The sequence below is a fragment of the Pleurodeles waltl genome, chromosome 11 (assembly GCF_031143425.1).
Source record: "Pleurodeles waltl isolate 20211129_DDA chromosome 11, aPleWal1.hap1.20221129, whole genome shotgun sequence".
NCBI classification, from domain to species: Eukaryota; Metazoa; Chordata; class Amphibia; order Caudata; family Salamandridae; genus Pleurodeles; species Pleurodeles waltl.
In genome coordinates, this window is record NC_090450.1 from 568140127 (window position 1) to 568154837 (window position 14711).

General features: G+C 47.2%; 1 long non-coding RNA gene across 1 annotated transcript; it reads right to left on the reverse strand.

The window, feature by feature from the left end:
• Nucleotides 1-327: 327 nt before the first annotated feature.
• On the reverse strand, nucleotides 328-10276 carry LOC138266643 (uncharacterized). Its single transcript, XR_011199597.1, has 2 exons — nucleotides 10016-10276; nucleotides 328-771 (listed from the first exon to the last, which is right to left on the reverse strand). It is a non-coding gene; the product is annotated as an uncharacterized lncRNA (long non-coding RNA).
• Nucleotides 10277-14711: the final 4435 nt, after the last annotated feature.

Consider the following 14711-nt stretch of genomic DNA (forward strand, 5'->3'; position numbering starts at 1 on the left):
CACATCCACTGCCTCATGTATGAGGCATTCTTTTTCCTTATTGAATGATGGTGTCTTTGTTGTGTGCCATATGCTGTAATGAACCATGTTGCCAACATGTATGTGTGAAATAGCTGTGGTCCTCTGCTATTGCCCTTCAAATGTTAAATAGACAGGATATATGTCATTTACAGTGTGTGTGAAGTTGACTGTACATTCATATCCATCAAATGTGATGTGGATTTTTCAGTATCCTAATATGTATTTCTGCAATGCTCCATGAGGCTACACTCTGATTATGAATCTTAGGGATAATGTGATGCAAAAATGATTACCCAGACCATGATATAGTGATTAGAGAGGTGTTTAATGACATACGGTTAGACAGTGGTGATGGTGACTACAGTTAAAAGACGTTTTGGACAATGTGCTGTCTCTGACGCAATCCTGCAGCTGTGTTTGGATGGTCCCCCTCATGTTCATGGACAACGTCCTCCTCTTCCTCCTCTTCAGCCATTTGTGGGTCTGGTTCATAGAGGGGAATGTTCCTCCTTACACAAATCTTGTGCAGGATGGCACAGGTCAAAATGATCTTGCAGACCATTTCTGGTGAGTATAGGAGGCTGCCTCTGGTGATGTCGAGGCACCTGAATCTTGACTTCAGGATGCCAAAAGTACTCTTGACTATGGTGCGTGTCCTCCGATGTGCCTCATTATAGGCACGCTCTGATGATGTGCATGGGTTTGCAAATGGGGTCATGATCCATGACTGGATCCCATACCCCTGATCAGCTGAAAGAGAAAATGAAAGAGAAAATGTTGATGTTGCTTGCACCATGATTATCACTTTGCATGGCAGTTGTTATCTTGTGTTGTCTGTGACTCATCTGTGTTTGTGTTACTGTGTGGAATCCTAGGCTTCTAGGATGTACCATCAGCATTGGGTTGTTTCATTATCTGAACTGGTGTTTGGCTGATTGACCGGATGTCAGCGGTATTTTTTTAGAGTTGCAGTACATTGTGTACTCCCTTGCATTATGTCATGTGAAAGAGGTGTCCATGTGTCTTAACTGGGGGTGACATGATACTTCCATACACAGAATCAATTCCACAGTGGTGGTAACAGGGTTGCATCTATATGGCCTGGACATCCCATCAAATTTAACAAATGCGATAGAATTTGTTAAACATCAGTGAGGCCCTTTGATTTGGCTAGGTGACAATGTACAACACATCTCCATAAGTTGTCAACACTGAATTGTTGACAATTGACAATGGACAAATATCCCATGTGTGACAAGTTCTCTGCACACCTATTTCTCTGCCCTTGCCGAGTTGACTCATGTTCAAACGTGTATCTATACTACTGAACCTGGTCCAGTTCAGCTGGCTAACTTGGTTGTGAGGTTGACGTTTTGAGTGTCAGAAGGTCCATATGCCTGTACATCTGTTGTGTATATGTGTAATTGTCTCAAACCGTATGTGTAGCAATGTGCACTTTCAATATTGTCACATCAATATGTGTTCTTAGCACAGTCCACTTGCTTATTGGTGGCTGCAGTGTCGTAGCAGGAGTGATGTGAGATATTGGTACTGCCTCAATGATTCCGTGTCACCTTAATTGTAGGCATCATCGTCATGCTATGTGTCTAATGGTGTTTGACCTGCAGCAAAACACATTGTACAACCCTTAAACAGTACTTATTGCTTGGAAGGGTGTTTGATTGAATGCTATTGATGTGATGTTTAACGCAAGGTGGTTTCCCACATCCAGAAAATTACGCACAAGGCGGAATTTTGGCGTTCGCAGGGTTGGGCGTCATTGTATAAATATGGTGCAAGGTTTGCGTCGAATGTGCGTCACATTTTTTGGATGCACATTCAGCACAGACAGAATATAAATATGCCCCTGTATTTTGTAAGTTTGCTCTGATTTTGTGTCAAAAACGACGCAAATGCAGCGCTAGAAAAAGTATAAATATAGGCCCTATTGTCCCAGCGTCTGCGCAACATCATGTGATGCTGAACTAATTGCTTAATCTACCTCAACCTTTAAAAAAGTGAAATTAATCTGAACTTCTTGAATGTGATTTAGTGCTCTTGGTTACTCGGCTCCAAATCCGCCGGGCCGTGTTCACGCCACATGAAACTGCTAAAGAATACGTAATTCACACACCTTCTCACGGGACACAATACTCTGGCCCTGCTTTCCAGAAAGAGCGTACACATAGCGCTGCTACCCCTAGCTCTTTCAGGTAAGTACCATTAGTGTTTATCACAATACCATGCATGCACGTAATAATGCCAGGACAAAGTTTGTGGGTATAATATGTCGCAATTTATTGGTTTCACAGGTAGGGTTAGCTTACGGGCGATCCCGGTGTCGGAGATGAGTTTATTAATATTGGCCGACACCCATCCTGAGAAAGCTAGAGCTGTTACGTCTGGTGTTCTCTGCACCAACATGTTTAGCATCTTACAGCTCGTTCCTTTATCGTGGTTTTTACCACTTTATTAGTTTGTCATGCTCCTGACAAGTCAGAGCGAGACCCAGGCCAGTCTCCACAGTTGCTCAGGATTCCAACTGTCCCTTGCGGGATTAAGGAGCACCGTCGCGTCATCCCAGGACCCCGCCGTCAAGGCTCCCAGGGCCCTGAGGAATACCTTTGGCTCCAGGAATCACCATCTGGAGGCCTTTTAACCAATTTTTAAGCTTTAGGATCGCCCTGTAACTCCGCATTGCGACGGTTTGTAATTTCCTGTAAAGAAAGGCATGTTATCCTCCTGTTCCACTATCCCAACCTTTCTTTCCACTATGCACGCCTCCCTGCCTTCTATTCTCCTTCTGTAGGGTGGGTGGGTAGGACTTCGCCGCCGTGACCCCAAAGAGGCCCAGCCTTGCCAGGTCTCCCCTTAAGAGACCTCCCGGCCTTACTCCTCCCTTCTAACACCTAGGCGGCCATAAACCAGCTGGGGACCACCCTCTCCACTACGGAGGCCTCTCCGGACCACCTTTTGGGCAGGCAGGGGAGCGACGCTAGAAAGCTGTCCCCCTTATCGTCGCACTGCGTGCGACGGGGCCAGCCACATAGCGCTGCTACCCCTAGCTCTTTCAGGTAAGTACCATTAGTGTTTATCACAATACCATGCATGCACGTAATAATGCCAGGACAAAGTTTGTGGGTATAATATGTCGCAATTTATTGGTTTCACAGGTAGGGTTAGCTTACGGGCGATCCCGGTGTCGGAGATGAGTTTATTAATATTGGCCGACACCCATCCTGAGAAAGCTAGAGCTGTTACGTCTGGTGTTCTCTGCACCAACATGTTTAGCATCTTACAGCTCGTTCCTTTATCGTGGTTTTTACCACTTTATTAGTTTGTCATGCTCCTGACAAGTCAGAGCGAGACCCAGGCCAGTCTCCACAGTTGCTCAGGATTCCAACTGTCCCTTGCGGGATTAAGGAGCGCCGTCGCGTCATCCCAGGACCCCGCCGTCAAGGCTCCCAGGGCCTTTAGGAATACCTTTGGCTCCAGGAATCACCATCTGGAGGCCTTTTAACCAATTTTTAAGCTTTAGGATCGCCCTGTAACTCCGCCAAGCCCCGGGGATGGCATCTCGCGATACCCGGGGCCCCCCCACCTGTGCTCCTCCCTTACTTACTATCTGTGCCCGCCGCAGACCGGTGTACCCATCTGCTGAATACAATCCGTGCTGATTCGCACTTGCGCGGGTTGATTTTCTGCCTGGATGTCCCACTTGTGGCCGTATACCCGGCTCCCTGATTCACCTCCCTTGGGATCATCTTGGCCCAATTATTTCCCCAGTCTTCCCTCGGGGCGACAGTTCTGGCAAGACCCTGTGTTAAGCAGGCCTGCCACTGTGGACCTCTCCCCCCAGTTGTTTAGCTAGTTTCCCCCGGGTGGATTACCGGAAAGCCTGGCTTAACCCTCTCTTGGCCCACCAGCTGGCCAACTCTAGCTCACACATGGCACATCAAGTTCTAGGGGGTTCCCATCCAGGCGAGTCTGCTGTCGCTGAAACCAGAGCTCCAGCCACCCCCTCTGGGCCGGTGCTCTGCTCTGGCCACCAGGAGTGTGGCCATCACCATACTGTCGCAGTCCCTAGATGGACGAGAAGGAAAGCATTACCTCACAATTTCTTGTGATGTGTTACAGCACATGTTATGGCTCGACAATGCTACAACATATACACGCATTTGTTAGCACCTTAGCCAGGCCCTTATCTTCTTCGGATGTGTCCGCCGCTACCGCCGTCAGTACCCTGCTTTTGCTATAACCCACCACAAGCCCCCCCTGTAATGGGCATGCTTTAAGGTTGGCCGTCTAGGTGAAGCCTATGTACCTTGTCCCGTCCAATGTTGAGCTCACCCGATCTTTGGGCCTAACTGAAGTGCTTCTCCTCACCTGTGCCACAACCTCTTGTTTGAAATCTTGCACCACCTATTGGCCTGGAATTGTCTCTGAGTGTGTGTTCCTAATTTCTTGCCTGTGTGTGTACAACCAATGCTTAGCACTACCCTCCGACCCTACTGCTCGACCAAACTACCACACAATAGACCATTAGATTTTTCTCTTTTTGCCCTTATCTTCCCTCTAAAGGGGAACCCTTGGACTCTGTGCATGCTCTTTTTTTTTTTTTTTGGGGAAATAATACCTACAGAGCCAACTTCCTACCGCCGGGTTACCGTTCGGCCTGGCTGAAATTCATATAAAGTTCCTACACATGTGGCGCTACTTTCGTTTATCTGTTTATTCATTATTATTTATTTATTTATTTATTTATTTGTTTTTAAACACACTTATGAGCGGCCTCCAAGCCCCCCAACGCTGCTGCCCACAGATTGGTCACCACCCTTCTCTCCGGGGCAGCTGGGGCCCAGCATTATTACCCGCATAAACTCTTGCCACACGGCCCTGCCTCAGCAGATGATAACAACACGTCTCATCACGGTAGCTGGGCCGCAGTTTCCTTACCTGCATACGACTCCTGCGACAGGCCTTTTTGCTTCATAACTCACTTTGTCCCCTCGGACCTCAAATGAGCAGTCCATAGATTATTACAACATCATAATAAGTTTGAGTGCCAAGCATTGCTCTCTTATGACTGTAAGACAGAATATTGAGGCCGGTTATAAATCACAGTTGGCATTGCTAGTTCCCTCCTGTAAAATTCACCGGAGTCCTGCTATTTTGGCCGCCAAGCTTCTGCTTCGCCTATTTAATGCTATAATTAGTTATGTATGTTAATTTCATACCATTATTATATATATAGATACATGAATACATATATATATATATATATATAATATATATATATATATATATATTTTTTTTTGTATTGTTCCCGCTACGTCGTCCGGAAATGCCCCTGCGCCTGGAATCGTTCGCCTGACTCGATCCTCCGACAAGTCCCTATCTTATGTATGCTGCCAACAACGTTCTTGCCTGTCCGATCTGGTGGTGCTGTCCTACTCTCCACCGCTGCCCACCTACGCTAAGTCCTGTGATGCCGCAGTGAGCCAGGTGTGGTGTGGCAGCCGGGTTACCAATGACACAATTAACCTACTGTTGATAATGGGGCAGCCGTGTTCCCCATGTTGCCAATAACAAAATTGTTGATAATACCCTAGGGTAAACATGTCCTTCGAGCAGGATCCGAACCCGCGACCTAAGGACCCCTGACCTCGCATTACCGTCCTCCGCACATGTTTTCCAACCCCCTCAGGCGGCATTTCTAGTTGTTACGCATCATCCCCCGTGCATGTGACCTTCCATATTTATTTATTTATTTTAAAACCTTCGCATGAACCTCGTATGTCATAATGCATCAAGACTGTTGTGTGTCCCTGTGTTATAACTGAACGTGGGGGCTTTCTGCTCCCTAGGTGTGCCCCCCAAGGAACTCTTAGTAATGCTACAATGAACAACGCCGTCCTGCGGGTTGCCTCATGGGTACACATATCTTGCCTATATAACTTAACCTCATGCTGTGGGTACACACTGCGATACTTTTAGCATATTGTCATAAAATAAAGTACCTTTATGTCTTGTACTTCTGTGTGTTGTGTTTCTTATAGTATTGTGCATATGACACCATTGGTATAGTAGGAGCTTTACCTCTTGTAATTCTGTGTATTGTGCTTCTTATAGTGTTGTGCCTATGACACCAGTGGTAATTAGGAGCTTTGCCCGTCTCCTATTTTCGCCTAAGCCGCTTTGCCATGGCTACCTTCTATCAGCCTAAGCTGCTAGCAGCCCTCTTCTATACTAATAAGGGATAACTGGACATGGCACCATGCGTAAGCACCTCTGATACCCACTATAGACCAGGCCAGCCTTCATGTTAAGCAGCCATTCCCTCTATAGCCTGGGACAACTAAAAGATGTACTAGTGACAGGTTCAAGCACTGCAGTCAAAAGATTCCCCTTTTGCGTGGTAAACGGTACTTATAGTCGCCACATGCGATGCTCTTTTTCGGCATGCTGTTGTCCCTCGGCTCGGCTTAGGCTGCTTTGTAGCAGCACCACTGAAAAGGCTCTAGGGATTATTAGGATTTTTTTTTTTTTTTTTTTGTTTTTTGTTTTTTGTTTTTTTGCTATAGATCTGCATTTTATTTGACAATGCTGTCGCTGAATTTTCTCTGCAGGCTGATAGCAAGAGTTATATCCATTATAGTACTGGGATATTGTGATTTCTATTCCAGATAGAAAGAGTCTTATCGGTTTGCAGCAAAACCTTAAATACAGTACTCAGTGTGTGCAACTTGAGGTATTGTGAAATTACAAATATTAAACCTGTAAAGTGTTTATGATATACACCCAAATATGAAAAACCCAGTGAAGACTGTTCTTTCGAGTCATTATGGGTCACGCACAGGCAGTGCTTAGCACACCACCGCCACTTGTTACTTATTCCTTAGTTTGCCCTTTAAATCCTTGCTTTTCCGGTGGCGGTTGCTAACTGTCGTCCCTTCTTTTGGTGTGCTGTTCGCTCCCATGGGTCTGTCCCTGTTACTTGCAGGCTTCCCCTTCTGGGCTAATTGTCTTACATTCATGCCCTATTCTCGCTTTTAGAGCTCGGCTCAGCCTCGGGGAGCAGCCGCCTTAAGTGCTGTACAACCATGAGGCGGGGGCTGCTTCGTGCGTCCACATCTCTTGTGAATATGTACTTATCCTCATACTGTGGGTACTCACTGAGCTACTTTTGGCATATGTCATAAAATAACTTAACTTTTTTTTTTTTTTTTTTTTTACTTCTATGTATTGAGTGTTCTTTCAATACTGTGTATATGACACCAGTGGTATCGTAGGAGCTTACGTGTCTCCTGTTTCAGCCTAAGCCGTGTAACCATTGCTACCTTCTATCCGCCTAAGCTGCTTGAAACCATTCTTCAACACTAATCAGGGTTAACTGGACCTGGCACGCGGTGTAAGTACCCCTGGTATCCACTACAAGCCAGGCCCACCTTCAAGTTAAGCTGCCGTCCCCTTATCTAGGCTTGAGACACTAAAAGATGTAGCGGTGATAGGTTAAAGCCCCGCAGTCCAAAGAGATTCCCCCTACGCGTGGTCGCGTACCTATAGTCGCCTACCTGCGAAGCTCACTTTGCGGCATGCTGTTGCCCTTGAGCTTGGCTTAATCAGCGTGACCGTATTCATACATGCTTTTTGAGGACAACAGCCATCCCCGCGGTTATCCTTCCTATGGCATCAGATAGTGCTCTCCCAGCGCTGACTGATAAAGTGCATGCTGGCATCCATGGCTACAAGTTCAAATAATTGTATGTGGCGTTTGTAGGCAGCTAGCATCTGGCGCTCTTGACTGGGCAGGTATGTATAGCTCGAACCCAGCGACAAACGAACCCTAAATGTCTCTATGCAGCTTACTTTGTATGCTGTAATGAATGTCCCCTGACCCCAGGCACGCTTCCTAATTTGCTGGGTGGACCATTACCGAAGCAACACGAATGCACAAATCTGAAGGGATGAAGCCGAGGCTGATTTAATTATCGTGGGAAAAGCTGGCCACCCAAGGAAAGTGCCGTGGGGGATGAGGTTAATAACTGAGTGTCTGCTGCGGGAGGTGCGCGCCACGCACAAGTGTAGCGCGCGCCCCCAGCCACTGTGCCCTTGCGTCGCCGAACCCTACGTAGCCCGATAAAGGCGTGGCCTGCCCTCCATGCGCCCCTACTAAACGCCCCAAGCGCCTCTATATATATATATTTTTTTTTTATTTTTTTTTGGGATATACAAAATTATGCAAGATTTTTTTTTTTTTTTTTTTTACATTTGTCTCTATTGATTTCCTTGCAGTGTATTTTTGTCGTTATATGGCTTGACTACACGCTGCTCCCTCGGTGCCTGTCTGTCTGTGGTCCGCCCAACCAGCAGCAAACCACCAATAGCTGGCTACGGTTCAATTCTGATGTCTGTTGGCATTCCAGCCATTACCTTGCCCTAGCTCCTCTGACGGCTCTAGTGGTGTTTAAGAATGCCGTCCAGTGACACCGATATCCAGGACGTGTGCAGTAAATGGAAAGGCTGGCTGCCCTTTTTCGCCGAGCACCACTCGGCCCTGTGCAGGAACCGGCCCGCCCCTAGCAACCGCTCCCATTGCCTCGTGTGACCACGAGTTCGCAGCGATTGCCTAGCAGCCTGCCGGCGAGGGCGCCCATGCCACCAGCCCCAACATACTCTTCCCTAGCCCCTCTGCGCCCCCCTGGATCCACGAGGATGGCAGCGCCGCCCTCGCGAAAGATCGCCACCTGCAACAACGTCCTCCCTTCCGAGACGAGGTGAGGAACGCCGCGGGCGGGGGCGGGTGGGGCTCCGGGGCCGACTCCTGTGGGCCCCGAGAACGTTCTATATTTTTCTATATAATAAATATCCCCTTTTCTCTTTTCTTTTGAGGAACTGCCCCGGGGAACAGAAACGCCGCTGGACCCAATCGCGATTCTCTGCCGCTGTGCGAACGACGCCGCGGGCGGGGTGGGGGTGCACGATGGGGGGGCAGCAATGGGCCTCATGGCTTCGGAGACAAACGGAATCGTTTGCAAAGAGCGCCCAAGTGCTCTGCAACCTGGGCGGACGGAAAGCAGTTCAACTGCCTATCCAGTTTTGGAGGCGGGTGGGTGCTAGTTTAGGTTAGTCTGTATTGTGAAATAACTCGTGTGCACCTTTATAAGTGCAAACCTGTAACATTAAACCTACGTTTAGGATAATATAAGGAGTTGGTTGTGCTTGTGCACCATGAAGCAAAGGTTGAGAACTCTTTGCCCATGCTGCTGTTCCTTTCGTCTCGGGGCCACCATCTTTCTATCTCTAGTTCCCGGCAGCCAGTCTGCAGCGTGCGGATACAGCTGTATGCCTTGAGATGCTAACTTTCTTCACAACCGAGACCCCGTGCCCCACCAACGATGCGCGCCCAGTGTGCCCCAAATTGTGAGCAACTTTCTCCCCTTTTTTTTTTTTTTAAAACAGACTCGCTCCCGATGCATCCTGCGCGCCCTACATAGCCGACGCTTCATGAGCGCCCCGAGATCCGGGGATGCCCGCACTCGGCCGAGACCCCCTCAGCTCGGCCTCGCCCGGCTGCGCACCGCTCCCTGCCCCATGCGCGCACTCGTAGGGCCCCCCGCCCAGGCACCGGCGCAGAAAGGCCTCGCCCTGCCGTGGACCCGTAAACGCAATTCGCTACTTGGAAGGGGCGGGGGGAGGGCGCACTAGGCCGGGCGCCCCAAAGACAACCTGCGACCATGCCGGCTCCGCCCGCCCGAGTCGAGAGCGGCCCCGCTTCGGTGACCGCAAGGGCAGGACAGAACCGAAGCTGAGAGAAAGAGTGCTGTAAGGTGAAAGGAAGGAGGAAGGGTTTGCGGTGGCAGTGGCTGAAGGGGGCGGGTGGCTGATGTCTGAACTCGCGTCTATCCCGCTTTCTCTGACCCATATCCCCTTTCTAAATGCAGGGATTCGCCACCGCCTCCAACCCTTGCAACCCCCCCTTCCTCTGACTCACCTCAGATTTTCACTGCCAGATGTCCGTATCAGGACTCGGCCTTTCTCCCATCTTGCTCGCACTTCGCCGCCGTGACCCCAAAGAGGCCCAGCCTTGCCAGGTCTCCCCTTAAGAGACCTCCCGGCCTTACTCCTCCCTTCTAACACCTAGGCGGCCATAAACCAGCTGGGGACCACCCTCTCCACTACGGAGGCCTCTCCGGACCACCTTTTGGGCAGGCAGGGGAGCGACGCTAGAAAGCTGTCCCCCTTATCGTCGCACTGCGTGCGACGGGGCCAGCCACATTTTCTCCGGTAACACGTTCTGCACTAGTAAACCCTCAGTAAATGGATTTGTTCACAACAAATTTGACAGCGGCTGAAAAAGACAAAACGCACAACACATCGACCCGCGAGCTAACGTTCTTCTGAAAGACAGCTCTCGCACGCCGCAGCAGCACTTAGTCTCGTGTCTTTTGCCTATTTTTAGAGCTCTGTGGATTGATGCTGTTCCTACATGTACAGGGCGAAGGGTGTTGAATTTCCATCATCCAGTATTCACTGTGTGATATAACAAGCGCTGGGTCCCAATGCTTGCTCCGAAATCTGGAAAACCGGACAAGAGACGCAAGGAAATTGACCTGCGGTTCATTCCGGGCCTGTTACATTTCATTCTGGAGGGTTGGGGATCAAATGCAGGTCTGGCAAATTTAGGGTTGGTCTGGCCTATAGGGCAATAAATCAGGCAACGCCGGATGGGCTGCTCTAATAGGTCAGTGTGTGCGCCGGATTTTCGACTATTTGTGGCCTGTTTTATGGTCTGCGAGGGCAATTATTGCTGTTGATTATTTCCATGAATTTGAAACAAACAATGAATACAGCAAACTAAGACCCATGCAGTCATCCATACCTTGCTAAACAATTTGCAAACATGGGCCAGTTTTTCGATAATTCTCCAATGGGGGCCCATTTTCATCTTAGTGCCCAGGCCTATTTTCTCTCCTAGTCGAACTGTGGGCAAAATATTCACACCGGTCCCACGCCTCACTGTGTGAGTGGCGAGCAAATCCAGCTCTCTCCACTGGTTTTCGTGGGAATGAGTTGGCAGGCTAAAGACATTTTAGAAAAAATGGCTCCTATTAATGCATAATACCGCTTTACTTTTCACAGATATTTGCTTGGTACTTTGGCGGCTGGATCTTGGTAAAAGCATCCACTAGCTTTCTCCCAACCAGGAAATTTACAGAGTGCAAGCCTTCAAACTCGTTAGTGAGTTCCCTTCTTTGCCTTCTTGTCATCATTTTCTGAAAGCTTTTTAGGTTTCGCCTGAGGCAGCACATGTGCTGTCATTTGCTTGTTAGCTGACAGGGAGCCTAGAGCCCACCCTTTGCATACCGTTGGTTGGCTTCATTTCCACTCTCATTTGCTTCTCATTCATTTGCACATTCAGGTTCATTTTCTCTTCTTGTGTTTGCCTTTTCCTTGACGCTTGGATGCATTACTTGTGTCCTTCTATTGCGCCCTTTGTTTTGGCTCAGACAGCGCATACACTGTCACTTGTGAGACATTATGTTAGCTTACAGGGGGATAGAGCCCACCCGTTGCATACCATTGGTTGGCTTCACTGCCACACTCATGTGCTTGCTTCTCATTCGTTAGCATGTGCAGGCTTTAGTTTTGCTTCTTGTGTTTATCTCTCCCCTAGTGCATTGGTGTCTGCATTACTTGTGTCCATCCACTGCTCCCTTTTCAGGTGCTACTTTTTGCTTTTTATTTAAGCACTTGAGGTTAGAGTGTGTATGTTTTCCAGCAATCTCCTTTGTGGACTCTATCCCCTCTGCTGAGCTCATGTGGAGGTTGTCCTGTTGCATGCTTCTCGCTCCATACGCTGGGATGCTTTTTCACCAGTGTGGTTCTCCCTCTGCAGTTTCACATTGCATGCTCTCTCTCTCTCAACTGTTTGCTCCCTGACCTACCCATTTTCTCCATCTTCCTCTCTCCCACATCCTCATTGGTCCTTCCCCACCGACACCCTCTGTGTTGTTTTCTGCCACTTATACGCCCACATTGATTCCACTCACCCATGCCTCCTGTGGTGCATTGCCCCACCCATGCCATCTGTGTTCAATCCACTCAGACATACCCCTCTGTGTTGTTTTGCTACCCCCATCTGTTTCGCTTCCCCTCCCCTCTGAGTTGCTTGCCTCCACCTGTCCAACTTTTTTTCTTTGTTTTTTGATCCAACTCAGATTAGCAAACAAAATGAAAAAAAAGCCCTGTGTCATTTTGTAGGGTGCACATGCATGCACCAACAAAAGGATAGCCAGTCACATCATAGGCTTTTTTGTGTGTGTTTTAAGAGCCGTCCTATACAGCATTGCGGATGCTGTACAGCATGACTTCAACCAGTGACAAAGTCAACTGGTCCTAAGGCTGACCATACCTTTCACAGCTCCATCCAATCAGGCATCTTACATTAAACTGTGAATATTGCAAGCCTACACCTTTAGTTAGTGTTCAGTTTCTAAAGAAAAGTACCCTCAGTGAAGATGCACTATGTGATAATAATGCATATAAGATCTTGCTCATTCTTGAAAAGCTCACAGGCAGACGACTTAGTGCATCATTACAAGTGGCTCATAGCAGTATCCTGGAGAGTATATTGCTCCAGGTCATTCCACCTTCCCTGCAGTCTCTAAAACCCAGAATTACCTAGTCCATAAATACTGGACACCATAACCATAGGTCTACATATTCGACTTATTAATTTCAGGTCCAGAAACATCAGAACTAGATCCCTGTGCAGTGCTGCAGAGCCTAAGGGCCGCTGCTTCACCTGGCACATGCCCTTACCATTCCTGAACCATGGGATGATTTATAAATGCTCCTGTTAGATCTTCACCTCCCCTTCTTTTCCCTCCTACCTGCCCCTGCCACCTGCACCATGGGTAAAATTAAAACACATGTATTCATTTACACCCTGCTACAAACGTTGTGAATAGATGCAATTTTGAACAGTGTGCTCTACCAGATCTGCATGTTATTCTCCATTCTAGCGCAAATAAATCATTAGTCCCAGATTTGGGTATGGTGATGCAGGCAAAATTAGAAATTCTGGCATTTGGTGTCACCAAACCGAAATCCAGCCTTAGATGGCAAAAACCCAAGATCAAAGCCACCAATACATTTTATGGTGGGAACCTGGCTGAAACAAAAAGAAAATGCCAGAACCCGGCATGCAAATTGTCCCACATCATCTGAGAAGCTGGGGAACTTGCCTGCAAAACACAGAGGATGGTATACCACTAGTCAGTAACATGAGCAAAAAGAGTCTATCTCAACAATTGTATAAACACAGCTACAAACCAAAAAATGAGATATTCAGCGGTTTTCAAGAACTATCCAGCCCAAAGTGTTGAAGCACTCACCAGTTGTCTCACAGACACATCACAAAAATTTGATGGACTTTTTAAAAATCTAAAATCACTAATGTTTGCAAATGCAATGCTTTAGTAAAATAATTCTTAAAAGCTGTATCAAACATCATCCACCCCAATCCTCCTTAAAACTTATGTTGGAGTTAGAAGTCACGCAGCTGGTCAAGGAAACCAAACCTTCCATCCTCCCAGTGGAGCTCTGACCAGCTGCTTTCATAAGAAATATTTTCAACCCCCTGCAGCTGTTTTTACAAGGATTATTGATATAAAGTGAGAGAGCAGTGTCTGACTCTTTGAAAAATTCAGTCTTTTCCCTCCTCTGGAAGAAGGCTATGTCTGATCCACATGTGCTTTCCAACTTCCACCCAATCTCATTACCTTCTATATCCAAGCAAAATAATAGATAGAGAAATCACCAGACTACTAAGGAGTAGGTGGAACAGAATCTTCATTCCTGCAAAATTTGTTGCAAATTGTGCACAGCATTTTGCAAATGAAATCAGATTTTGAAAGCCAATTTATGTATTAATAGATCAACATACAAAATTCCAAATTGGAGCGAGTCCCATTCTGACCTACAGCATCAATATTCATGAGGCATGCCTGTGATCGACTTTAAATAAAGGTAACTGTTTTTAAAATGCAGTCTGGTTTATATTAAGGAAATAGGGTGTATAAAATGACATTTTTGTAAACGTTTACTTGAGAGTTCGCAGTGGTCCACTGCCTACTCCCAAGTAAACTGTTTTTTAACATTCACAAAAGGGAAGGGGTCACAAAGGGAACCCCCACCCCCTTTTTTTGTGAATGGGTTACCACCCCAACTCAGGAGTTGCTAACATTTCAATGTTCACAACCAGATTACACTGCAAAACTTTGATATATCATTTACCATATCACATTTAGAAAGGAACACCTCAAACCTGCCCCTCACAAATTGGGAATTGGTTTCCACTCATAATCCCATTTTTGACTCAGTAAAAGTTTACAGACTCCTAAAATGGGATTCTTAAATATGCTAAACCTATTTTACAGTTGCAAGCACTCCAATTTTGCTAGTAGTAGCAGTGACAACCACAAAATAATTGAGTACATATGGCCTCTTATGCTGAATGATCACCAGTCTAGAATCAGGCATTCTTCAGGTATGGAGTCAGGGCTACCAAAAAAAACTCACATCTCCCTTCTTGAAGGAGAGGAAGCTGCTGTGGTCCTCCATGACCTCTTGGCTGCTTCCAACACTGTTGATTACACCATTCTAATGAACAGGATTGATAAGTG